Source organism: Physeter macrocephalus, chromosome 8 (assembly GCF_002837175.3).
Source record: "Physeter macrocephalus isolate SW-GA chromosome 8, ASM283717v5, whole genome shotgun sequence".
In the NCBI taxonomy this organism is placed as follows: domain Eukaryota; kingdom Metazoa; phylum Chordata; class Mammalia; order Artiodactyla; family Physeteridae; genus Physeter; species Physeter macrocephalus.
The window spans coordinates 114224534-114238607 of NC_041221.1; positions in this window are offsets into that span (position 1 = coordinate 114224534).

The following is a 14074-nucleotide window of genomic DNA, read 5'->3' on the forward strand; positions in this document are numbered from 1 at the left end:
TATAGCACAGGGAACTCTACTCAGTACTCTGTAATAACTTATATGGGAAAAGGACCTGAAAAAGAATGAATATATGTATATCAATAACTGAATCACTTTGCTGTGCACCTGAAACTAACACAACATTGTAAATCAACTATACTTCAATATAAAATAAAAATTTTAAAAAAAGAGTGCACAGTTTAGAACCATCAATCTTCACTTTTGCAGATTCCTTTCAGTGTGTCCACAGAAATCTCTGTATGTTCCTTTTTGACCAGTTTGGGAGAGGAGGCAATCCTCCTTTTTTAAAACTTGCTATCTAAGTTGTGGGCAATTTCCTTAACCTTATATGTAACATGAGGATAATTATACGATCTGTCCCACAGAGTTGTACAAATTAGAGCATATTTAATGTACAGTGGTTTCCACAATGACCACATATACTAAACACCAACTGAAAGGCACTTCTTCTTCTTGTTATTATTTTTCTTTTTCAAACTGGATTAAATGAATTTGAGAGATCAAGGTAAGCCCTCAGGGAAAAGGGAAGACTAACATTCATTGGGTTCATATTATGTGCTCAGTGGCTCAAGTGGCTTATAGATAGATTCATCTCACTTTCTGGCTGAAAAGTGGTGTTTCAGCCATATGCAAAGACTGAGCTTATACATTACTTATAAAATTTAAAGGATTTTTAACAAAATAAGATACCTGATTAATGTTAAAATGTACACCTCACTTTCTGCTATCATTTCAACCCTAATGGATTTGACCTGATGTTACAGATTTTAGACAGCGATAGAAAAATCCAGTTTTTTTAAATCTCCTAGGCTGGTGAGAGACTGTAAGATCAAGTGGTTATTATGACCTTTGCTTGGGTAAATATAAGCAAGTTATTTTGGAAGTCTCTAAAATGGTGTTATTTAAGCAAGTCTTTATTTAGGCTGTTGCCCTTGAGGAAGGAGTTTGCTTTTTATTTGTATGAGAATTTGCAGTCCTCTGATGGCTTTCTGTGATTAGCACGTGTTGGATGCTTCAAGTATTTCTTATTGGGATGATATAATATGATCCCCTCTGTTTTGTGTCTTCAAATATATCTCTGAATGGCCACCTGAGAAGGCATTTAGCAGAAACACTTGTTAATGGAGTTTTTTCTTCTCCTGGGTTTATTTCTAATGGAACAGATAATCACATATATTTCCAAAGTGCTTTTTATCCCCACATACTGCAGAGCTTTTTACAAACTAAATGTAATTCTGAAATCACCTGTCCCATCTCAACTATGCAGTTCTCTCTGGTGTAGAATAAGAGCAGCAAGGGAAAGGAGTAATTCAGAGAGGATTCCAGGATTAAGACAGGACTTGGGGGGGTGGGGGGGGTGAGGACATGGAATTGTTTCTGTTGGAAATGCTGACTGCATGGCCTTCAAGCTGAATGCAAATCAGCACTCCAGGAATGAACCATTCTGCTCTGGGCCAGAGTTCATGCTCTACTCCCACTCTCTTTTGTTCCACATTCATGGAGAGCCTTTGGCAATCAAGCCAGGAGACAGTTTTAGTTACGGAGAAGAGTACAAATTGAGCTGAAGAAAAATCAGGGGAATTAGTTGCTTCGATATAAAAACATAAATATTATTTCATTGTTTTCCTCTTCCACTCCTGATTATGAAAACCATAAAGTAACGTTGCTTCTTTTTAAAATTTTGTAAAAGTGAATCACATACTATGCACTATTTTGTGTCAGTTTCTTTTGCTTAAAATTATGTTTGAGATTCATCTAGGCTTTGGATATAGTGGCAGTTCATGTATTTATACTTGTTAATAGTATTATATTGTGTAAATACACTAGTTTATTTTACACAAACACCCCCCACCCCGTTCACCTGTTCAAGGGTGTATGTAACATATAATGGCATTTAACTTAAATACATAAAACAGATTTCATGTTAACCAAAAGAGGATAAAGTTAGCTCCATGCCAATTTTTTAACTGAATGAGGTAAATTGCAGAATATCTACAAAACAGGGTACTTCATAATCAGATCAGACAGGGAATATTCTCAAAAAGGGTTTTTCTGGTTTTTTTTGACTTGATGGTGTAGAAGAAAAGATATAGAGGAGTTAGGCTGCCAATAGGTAAAAGTCCAATTGTGCATGTGTTTCTTGGTAGCTACTTCATGAAAGCTGTCCCTCATTTTTCCTATATACCTTACCGGTACATGCAAGGTGTGTAGGATGTCTAATATATGTTAAAAATAGCAATAAGACACAAACTGGAAAATAACATCCCAAGCAACTATTTGCCTTGGGAACAAAGCAGTACACAAGATACTAATTTATCACTGATATGCTTCAAAAAACACATCGAAACTACCAACTAAATAGTAACAACATTTGACTGAGAAATGTCAGGATACATAACGTCTAATTATATCCTGATGAATAGTCAAGGTGTATTTTCAGTGGAGAACCATATTTTTTCATATTCAGAGAAACTTTCTGTGATGTAGTCTAAAGAAGTTTTATTTTATTGTCCCACGCTGCTACACTGCCACCATTTGTAAATTTTGCTCCTGTAGTTAGTTGTCTTCTGAATGTTTCTTTGGATTAAGCCTGTGCTTATTCAGGGTGGAAAATGGGTATGCTGAGCTTTACACAGGCTAATAAGATGAAAACATTGAACCAGGTGTATAGCTATTTTCGAACAAAATTTCTAATGTAAATAAACATACATATTAAAAAAAAGAGGCTCCCGCGTAAGGCCGTGGTGACGCATGAGGTAGGCGGTGCAGACGGCGGCCGAGCGGTTGCGGCCGTTGTTGCAGTAGACGAGGCAGCCGCCACCGGTGCGCACCGTGACCTCCATGGCGGCACAGGTAGGCTCCAGGTCCAGACATCACCTACGTAGAGGCATTCTCAGCATCCATTTCCCTCTTCTGTGGCCTAAGGAAGGATTCTGACTTTCCTGGGATGGGATTACCATTTTCCCCAGAGTTCACGGGAGCCATCCAATCGACACCACCTGCCCACCACACCATGGCCCAGTGGTTTTCAAAGCGTGGTCCAAATTTCAGCAGCATCTGGGAACTTGGTAGCAATGCACATTCTCAGGAGTCCACCTACTCAGGACCTGATGAACCGGAAACCCTGGGAGTGAGACACAGGAAGCTGTGTGTTACCATGCCCTCCATGTGATTCTGATAGAAGATAAAAACCTAACTATCAAAAAAAAAAAGAGAATAAATCGTAAGGGTATAACAATGGATCATCACCAGATGAACACATCTATGTAATTAACTTTGAAATCAAGTAGAATATTAGTAGCACTTGGGAAGCTTCTCTTTTGCCCCCACCTTGATTCGTTCCCTTTCCTGTTCCTCCCTTGATTGCCAACAACATAAATTTTGCCTGTTTAAAAAATTTTATAGAAGTAGAGTTGTGTACTATGTATTATTTTGAATTGGCTTCCAGGTTTTGGACAGAGCTGTAGTTAATTGTGTTATACTGGTGAATAGCATACATTGTATGAACATACCATAATTTATTTACCTCTTCTACTGTTAATGGATATTCAGGTTGTTTCTAGTGTTTTGCTATTACAAACATTGTTGCTACAAACATTTCTTACACCTATCTTTTGATATACACATATCTTCATTTCTCTTGGTTCTATAACTTGGAATAGAATTGTTGGACCTAGGATATTTTTTATCAATTTTAATATTAATACATACTGCTGGAGAGGACCTTCAAGGTGGCAGAGGAGTAAGATGTGGAGGTCACCTTCCTCCCCACAAATACATTAAAAACACATCTACATGTAGAACAACTCCTACAGAACACCTACTGAATTCTGGCAGAAGACCTCAGACTTCCCAAAAGGCAAGAAACTCCCCACGTACCTGGGTAGGGCAAAAGTAAAAAAGAAAAAAAGAGACAAAAGTATAGGGACGGGACCTGCACCAATGGGAGGGAGCTGTGAAGGAGGAAAGGTTTCCACACACTAGGAAGCCCCTTCACTGGGGGAGACGAGGGGTGGCAGGAGGAAAGCTTCGAAGCCACGGAGGAGAGCACAGCAACAGGGTGCGGAGGGCAAAGCAGAGAGATTCCCGCACAGAGGATCGGTACCGACCAGCACTCACCAGCCCGAGAGGCTTGTCAGCTCACCCGCCGGGGTTGGGGGTGGCTGGGAGCTGAGGCTTGGGCTTCGGAGGTCAGATCCCAGGGAGAGGACTGGGGTTTGCTGCGTGACCGCAGTCTGAAGGGGGCTAGTGCGCCACAGTTAGCCAGGAGGGTGTCCGGGAAAAAGTCTGGAACTGCCTAAGAGACAAGAGACCATTGTTTCATGGTGCATGAGGAGAGGAGAATCAGAACACTGTCTAAATGAGCTCCAGAGATGGGCGCGAGCTGCGGCTATCAGTGCGGACACCAGAGACAGGCATGAAACGCTAAGGCTGCTGCTGCCGACACCAAGAAGCCTGTGTGCAAGCACAGGTCACAGTGCACACCTCCCCTCCCAGGAACCTCTGCAGCCTGCCACTGCCAGGCTCCCACGATCCAGGGACAACTTCCCTGGAAGAACACACGGCACACCTCAGGCTGTTGCAACATAATGCAGGCCTCTTCCGCTGCAGACTCGCCCTACATTCCATACCCTTCCCTCCTCCCGGTGTGAGTGAGCCAGAGCCCCCCTAATCAGCTGCTCCTTTAATCCTGTCCTGTCTGAGCGAAGAACAGTTGCCCTCAGGCGACCTACACGCACAGGCGGGGCCAACTCCAAAGCTGAACCCCAGTAGCTGTGCGAACAAAGAAGATAAAGGGAAATCTCTCCGTGCACCCTCAGGAGCAGTGGATTCAATAACCACAGTCAACTTTATGTGCCCTGGATCTGTGGAATACCTGAATAGACAACAAATCATCCCAAAATTGAGGCAGGGGACATTGGGAGCAACTGGAGACTTGGGGGTTTTCTGTCAGTGACTGACTAGTTTCTGATTTTTATGTTTATCTTCCTATAGTTTTTAGCACTTGTTATCGTTGGTGGATTTGTTTATTGGTTTGGTTGCTCTCTTTTTACTTTAAAATTTTTCTTATTTTATAATATTATTTATTTTGTGTTTAAATTATTTTATTTTTTCTTTCTTTCTTTTTTCTCTCCCTTTTCTTCTGAGCTGTGTGGCTGACAGGGTCTTCGTGCCACAGACAGGTGTCAGGTCTGAACCTCTGAGGTAGAAGAGCCGAATTCAGGACATTAGACCACCAGAGACCTGCCGGCCCTATGTAATATCAGTCGGTGAGAGCTCACCCAGATATCTCCGTCTCAACACTAAAACCCAGCTCCACTCAATGACCAGCAAGCTCCAGTGCTGGACACTCCATGCCAAACAACTAGCAAGACAGGAATACAACCCCACCCATTAGCAGAGAGGCTGCCTAAATTCATACTAAGTTCACAGACACCCCAAAACACACCACTGGACACAGTCCTGCCCACCAGAAAGACAATATCCAGCCTCATCCACCAAAACACAAGCACCAGTCCCCTCCACCAGGAAGCCTGCACAACCCACTGAACCAACCTTACTCATTGGGGGCAGACACCAAAAACAACAGGAACTAAAAACCTGGAGCCTGCAAAAAGGAGACCCCAAACACAGTAAGTTAAGCAAAATGAGAAGACAGAGAAATACACAGCAGATGAAGGAGCACAGTAAAAACCCAGCAGACCAAACAAATGAAGAGGAAATAGGCAGTCTACCTGAAAAAGAATTCACAGTGATGACAGTAAAGATGATCCAAAATCTTGGAAATAGAATTGGGAAAATACAAGACACGTTTAACAGGACCTAGAAGAACTAAAGAGCAAACGAACAATGATGAACAACACAAAAAATGAAGTTAAAAATTCTCTAGAAGGATTCAATAGCAGAATAACTGATGCAGAAGAACAGATCAGTGACCTGGAAGATAAAATAATGGAAATAACTACTGCAGAGCAGAATAAAGAAAAAAGAATGAAAAGAATTGAGGATACTCTCAGAGACCTCTGGGACAATATTAAACGCCCCAATATTTGAATTATAAGGGTCCTAGAAGAAGAAGGGAAAAAGAAAGGGACTGAGAAAATATTTGAAGAGATTATAGTTGAAAACGTCCCTAATATGGGAAAGGAAATAGTCAATGAAGTCCAGGAAGCACAGAGAGTCCTATACAAGATAAACCCAAGGAGAAACATGCCAAGAAACATATTAAACTATCAAAAATTATATACAAAGAAAAAAATATTAAAAGCAGCAAGGGAAAAGCAACAACTAACATACAAGGGAATCCCATTAAGGTTAATAGCTGATCTTTCAGCAGAAACTCTAAGCCAGAAGGGAGTGGCAGGACGTATTTAAAGTGATGAAAGGGAAAAACCTACAACCAAGATTTCTCTACACAGCAAGGATCCCATTCAGATTCAACGGAGAAATTAAAACCTTTACAGACAAGCAAAAGTTAAGAGAATTCAGCACCACCAAACCAGCTCTACAACAAATGTTAAAGGAAATTCTCTAGGCAGGAAACACAAGAGAAGGAAAAGACCTACAATAACAAACCCAAAACAATTAAGAAAATGGTAATAAGAACATATCGATAATTACCTTAAATGTAAATAGATTAAATGCTCCAATCAAAAGAAATAGAGTGGCTGAATGGATACAAAAACAAGACCTGTATATATGCTCTCTAAAAGAGACCCACTTCAGACCCAGGGGCACAAACAGACTGAAAGTGAGGGGATGGAAAAACATATTCCATGCAAATGGAAATCAAAAGAAAGCTGGAGTAGCAATTCTCATATCAGACAAAATAGACTTTAAAATAAAGACTATTACAAGAGACAAAGAAGGACACTACATAATGATCAAGGGATCAATCCAAGAAGAAGATGTAACAATTGTAAATATTTATGCACCCAACATAGGAGCACCTCAGTACTTAAGGCAAATGCTAACAGCCATAAAAGGGGAAATTGACAGTAACACAATCATAGTAGGGGACTTTAACACCCCACTTTCATCAATGGACAGATCAACCAAACTGAAAATAAGGAAACACAAGATTTATATGACACATTAAACAAGGTGGACTTAATATTTATGTGACCTGCCATCCAAAAACAACAGAATTCACTTTCTTCTCAAGTGCTTGTGGAATATTCTCCAGGATAGATCATATCTTGGGTCACAAATCAAGCCTTGGTAAATTTAACAAAATTGAAATCTTATGAAGTATCTTTTCTGACCACAATGCTATGAGACTAGATATCAATTACAGGAAAAAACTGTAAAAAATACAGAGAGGCTAAACAATATGCTACTAAATAACCAAGAGGTCACTGAAGAAATCAAAGAGGAAATCAAAAAATATCTAGAAACAAATGACAATGAAAACATGATGACCCAAAACCTATGGGATGCAGCAAAAGCAGTTCTAAGAGGGTAGTTTATAGCAATACAATCCTACGTCAAGAAACAGGAAAAATCTCAAATAAACAACCTAACCTTACACCAAAAGCAATAGAGAAAGAAGAACAAAAAAGATCCAAAGTTAGCAAAAGGAAAGAAATGATTAAGATCAGATCAGAAATAAAAGAAAAACAAATGAAACGATAGCAAAGATCAGTAAAAGTAAAAGCTGGTTCTTTGAGAAGATAAACAGAATTGATAAACCATTACCCAGACTCATCAAGAAAAAAGGGAGACGACTCAAATCAACAGAATTAGAAATGAAAAAGGAGAAGTTACAACTGACACTGCAGAAGTACAGCGGATCATGAGAGATTACTGCAAGCAACTATATGCCAATAAAATGGACAAACTGGAAGAAATGGACAAATTCTTAGAAAAGCACAACCTTCTGTGACTGAACCAGAAAGAAATAGAAAATATAAACAGACCAATCACAAGCATTGCAATTGAGACTTTGATTTAAAATCTTCCAACAACCAAAAGCCCAGGATCAGATGGCTTCACAGGAGAATTCTTTCAAACATTTAGAGAAGAGCTAACACCTATCCGTCTCAAACGCTTCCAAAATAAGGCAGAGGGAGGAACAGTCCCAATCTCATTCTGTATGCAGAAAACTACCCTGATAACGGAACCAGATAAAGATGTCACAAAAAAGAAAACTACAGGCCAGTCAGTATCACTCAAGAACATAGATGCAAAAATCCTCAACAAAATAGTAGCAAATGGGATCCAACAGCACATTAAAATGATCATACACCATGATCAAGTGGGGTTTATCCCAGGAATGCAAGGATTCTTCATTATACCCAAATCAATCAATGTGTTAAACCAAATTAACAAACTGAAGGAAAACCATATGATCATCTCAATAGATGCAGAAAAAGCTTTCGACAAAATTCAACACTCGTTTATGATAAAAACCCTCCAGAAAGTAGGCATAGAGGGAACTTACCTCCACGTAATAAAGACCATATTTGATAAACCCACAGCCAGCATTGTTCTCAATGGTGAAAAACTGAAAGCATTTCCATTAAGATCAGGAACAAGACAAGGTTGCCCACTCTCTTAACTGTTATTCAACCTCACTTTGGAAGTTTTACCCACAGCAATCAGAGACAAAAAAGAAATAAAAGGAATCCAAATCGGAAAAGAAGAGGTAAAACTGTCACTGTTTGGAGATGACATGATACTATACATTAGAGAATCTCGTTTATGATAAAAACCCTCCAGAAAGTAGGCATAGAGGGAACTTACCTCCACGTAATAAAGACCATATTTGATAAACCCACAGCCAGCATTGTTCTCAATGGTGAAAAACTGAAAGCATTTCCATTAAGATCAGGAACAAGACAAGGTTGCCCACTCTCTTAACTGTTATTCAACCTCACTTTGGAAGTTTTACCCACAGCAATCAGAGACAAAAAAGAAATAAAAGGAATCCAAATCGGAAAAGAAGAGGTAAAACTGTCACTGTTTGGAGATGACATGATACTATACATTAGAGAATCTTAACAATGCTACCAGAAAACTATTAGAGCTAATTAATGAATTTGGTAGAGTAGCAGGATACAAAATGAATGCACAGAATTCTCTTGCGTTCCTATACACTAATGATGAAAAATCTGAAAGGGAAATTAAAGAAACACTTCCATTTACCATTGCAACAAAAAGAATAAAATACCTAGCAATAAACCTACCTAAGGAGACAAAAGACCTGTATGCAGAAAACTATAAGTCACTGATGAAAGAAATAAAGATGATACAAAGAGATGGAGAGAAATACCATGTTCTTGGATCGGAAGAATCAATATTGTGAAAATGACTGTACTACCCAAAGCAATCTACAGATTCAGTGCAATCCTTTTCAAACTACCAATGGCATTTTTCACAGAACCAGAACAAAAAATTTCACAATTTGTATTGAAACACAAAAGACCCCAAAGAGCCAAAGCAATCTTGAGAAAGAAAAATGGAGCTGGAGGAATAAGGCTGCCTAACTTCAGACTATACTACAAAGCTGCAGTATTCAAGACAGTATGGTAGTGGCACAAAAAGAGAAATATAGATAAATGAATCAGGATAGAAAGCCCAGAGATAACCCGACGCACATATGGTCACGTTACCTTTGATAAAGGGGGCAAGAATATACAATGGAGGAAAGACAGCCTCTTCAGTAAGTGGTGCTGTGAAAACTGGACAGGTACATGTGAAAGAATGAAATTAGAACACTCCCTAAGACCATACACAAAAATAACCTCAAAATGGATTAAAGACTTAAGTGTAAGGCCAGAGACTATAAAACTCTTAGAGGAAAACATAGGCAGAACACTCTATGACATAAATCACAGCAAGATCCTTTTTTGACCCACCTCCTAGAGTAATGGAAATAAAAACAAAAATAAACAAACGGGACCTAATGAAACTTAAAAGCTTTTGCACAGCAAAGGAAACCACAAAAAAGTCGAAAAGACAACCCTCAGAATGGGAGAAAATATTTGCAAACGAAGCAACTGACAAAGGATTAATCTCCAAAATTTACAAGCAGCTTATGCAGCTCAATATCAAAAAAACAAACAACCCAGTCCAAAAATGGGCAGAAGACCTAAATAGACATTTCTCCAAGGAAGTTATAATGCTGGAGAGGGTGTGGAGACAAGGGAACCCTCTTGCACTGTTGGTGGGAATGTAAATTGATACAGCCACTATGGAGAACAGTATGGAGGTTCCTTAAAAAACTAAAAATAGAACTACCATACGACCCAGCAATCCCACTACTGGGCATATACCCTGAGAAAACCATAATTCAAAAAGGGTCATGAACCATAATGTTCATTGCAGCACTCTTTACAGTAGCCAGGACATGGAAGCAACATAAGTGTCCATCGACAGATGAATGGATAAAGAAGATGTGGCACATATATACAATGGAATATTCCTCAGCCATGAAAAGAAACGAAATTGAGTTATTTGAAGTGAGGTGGATGGACCTAGAGTCTGTCACACAGAGTGAAATAAGTCAGAAAGAGAAAAACAAATACCTTGTGCTAACACATATATATGGAATCTAAAAAAAAAAGAAAAAGAAAAAATCGTTTTGATGAACCTAGGGGCAGGACAGGAGTAAAGACGCAGACACAGAGGATGGGTTTGAGGACGGGGAGGGGGAAGGGTAAGCTGGGACGAGGTGAGAGAGTGACATTGACATATATACACTACCAAATGTCAAATAGATAGCTCGTGGGAAGCAGCTGCATAGCACAGGGAGATCAGCTCAGTGCTTTGTGACCAACCAAAGGGGTGGGATAGGGTGGGTGGGAGCGAGACGAAAGAGGGAGGAAGTACGGGGGTATATGTATACGTATAGCTGATTCACCCTGTTAGAAAGCAGAAACACACCATTGTAAAGCAATTATATTCCAATAAAGATGTTAAAAAAATAGATACTGCTAAGCAGTTTCCTATATTAATTGTACCAATTTACACTTTCACCAGCAGTGTATGAGCATTCCCCTTGTTCTCCATGGTGACAAACACTTGGTATTGTGAGTCTTTTTAATTCTAGTCATTTTGGCTGTGTAGTAGTATTTCATTGTTATTTTATTTGTATTTCTAAATTACTAATGTGGTTGCATCTTTTCACATATTAATTGGTCATGTGGATTTTGAGAATGATAAATTTTAACTTATTTATCTTTTAGTTATTGGAATAAATTTTACCTCACGTATTACTCAACTCTCCACTATGCTTTTGTCCATGCAAACATAGGCATACGAAAACGTTACCAATTCTTATTCTTCTACAGCCATCTTATAGGTGTATGATTAAAAGATAGCAGAAGACACAGTGCCATTAACCTTAGGAAGTGGCCACACCGCAGCCACAGTCTTAAATTACTGCTTGCCCAAATAGTCACTCCCCTTGTGATAAGTACTATAAAGAAAAATAGATTTGCTGTTGAAGAAGATAGAGAGTAATGAGGTTCGGGGGATAGGGCTTTCTTCTAGGAAAGGCTTCTTTAAGTAGGTATTATTTGACCAACAGATTTGAGTGTCCTGAGGGAGTTAAGTGAGTGAAAATGGATTAATTTGGATTGTATTCTGAGCGATAGGATGAGTTTGGAGCATTATGATTAGGAGAATAAAGTGATGAGACTTAACGTTTTTGAAAGATGACTCAGGTTGGTGGGTGAAGAAAGACCTCAGGAGATGAAAGTGGAAACAAAGTGACCACTTAGGAAGGAAAGACAGGTGAGTGATGATGGTGCCTTGAGATGGGCTGTAATAGTGCAGGCAGTGTAGAGGGGCCAAGTTCTAGGTACATGATGCAGTTCGACTCCGAGTACTTGCTGAGGGATAGGTTGTACGGTTGGGGGAATGAGAGTTGCCAAGGATGCCTTTTGTGTTTAAAGCCTGACTGGGACTTTTTATTGACATTTGGAAAACTGAGGGAAGAGAAAATCGGGAGTGGGAGGGTAGGCTAAAGAGTTTTCTTTTGAAAAGGTTAGGCTTGAGATGTCCATTTGACATCAGACTAAAGAGTTGTTTTGAAAATGTTAGGCTTGGGAAATCTATTAGACATCAAAGTGGAAATGTTGATTAGGCAATTATATGTATGAGTATAGAGCATTGGTGAGAGGTCAGGGCTAAGATGTGAATATGGGAATCTTTTAAAATTATATTAACGTCATGGAGTTTGATAAAAAGACTTATGAGTGAGTCAACATAGAAAAGAGGGGAATGGAGGAGACAGCAGGTTGAATGCTGGGACACTCCAATATTTAGATGTTTGGAGGAGGAAACTATGGCAAAGGAAACTAAAATACAGTGGCTCATCAAATTGGAAGAAAACAAGGAGTGTTTTCCTGGAAACCAAGCGAAGAACATATTTGAAATGGAGGGGAGCAAGCAAATGTGCCAAATGTTGATGAAAGATCAAGTAAAATGAGACTGAAAGTTGAACATCATGTTTGGCAAGATGGAGCTCCTTGGTGACATCCACAAGAGTGGTTTCAGTGTAGTGGTGAGGATCAAATCTGTCTTGGAGTGGGTTGGGGAGAGAATGTGAGGAAGCATAGGCTGAACATAGACAATTCTTTCATGAAGTTTTGATATAGAAGAGGCAGAGATATAAAATAATAGCTGGAAGGGTTCATGGGGTCTATGTACTTTTTTAAATGGAAGAAATAAAAAAATATTTGTGTGCTGATGCAAATGATTCAGTGGAGAAGAAGCTGATAATTCCAGGAAAGATAATGAAGGGAAACAAGATATAGATATTTAAGAGAAACAGAATTAACACAGTTTGCTCAACTACAGTGGACACTAGCCAAAAGGAGATGATACATAAAACTTTTACTGTTTGAAACTAGGAAAATACTTTTTCCTGCCCCTCTGAAACATTATTTCCCAAAACATAAATCATGGATCTTGTGTTTTCTTAATGGCCCTGTTTGTACATATATATAAAAGTATAAAACATTTAGACATTCATGATCCAGAGATTTTATCCCTGATATAAACATTTACTCACATTGTCCATAGTTTATTTTCTCAATAGTTACCCAGAAAACCAAAGATTTTCTAAGTAGCAGGATCACTATAAAGAACATTCCATCAAACAAACTAGTGAAAGAAAGGGGTTTCAACTAGCATTTCAGTATTACCTCAACTTCTTCACAAAGCAATTGTGTCACTGGCTAACTATCTCAGCAGTTTAAACAGTTGTGAGAGTTTACTAAAATTCTTTCCTAGTTGCTTTTTTCAGAGACATGCTAGAAGGAATTTGTGTGCGTGTGTCCTCTTTTGCTTCCTCTTTACTTCTGGAGTGTTTTATGTTTGTGTATAGAATAGAAGATGTGTCTTCTGAGATTTTTAAATGCTTTCATCAACATATTTCCTACATTTTCTGGGATCTGTTGACAAGATAGGAAAGGAACAGTGTAAGCAGTTGAGCTATTTCTTATTCTATAAATAAAGACAATAAGTTTAATTTTGTACAAATATGAAGAGGAAAAAGTATACAAAACAAAATGGCTTTTCTCAGTAGTGAATACAGCATATATGTTAGATGGTTTTTTCAAGTAGCAAACAGTGAACATCAGCTATCTACACACTTTGGATTTTTTAAGAAAATAGTTTTGCTGAATGTGTTTCTTGCAATTTTCCATTTATGATTAATCTTATTCCTTATGTGCGTGGTGTAATGAATGTAGGTGTTATACTTTACATTTTTAAACACCCATTTCTACTGTGCAGTACTTTCTACATTTTTAAACACTCATTTGTACTGTGCAGTACTTTCTAGGTTTCAAAGCCTTTTAATCCATTGTCTCATTTGAACTTGTCTGTGACACATGCATGGCAACTGCTGCTTTACAAACTAAGAAACTGGGGCTTAGGTGGAGGAAGTGACAGCCAGCAGGGAGCCTGGGTCTGAAACTCGAGTGCTTTGCTGTCAACCTTATGGGTTTTGCATCATGCCTCACTGCTTCTCTAGGCACCTTTGCTTCTTCTAAGCTCATCACAATTTCTGATAGTCAGACTTGATGTTCCCCTTTGCTAGGCTGGCTTTGGCAGGATG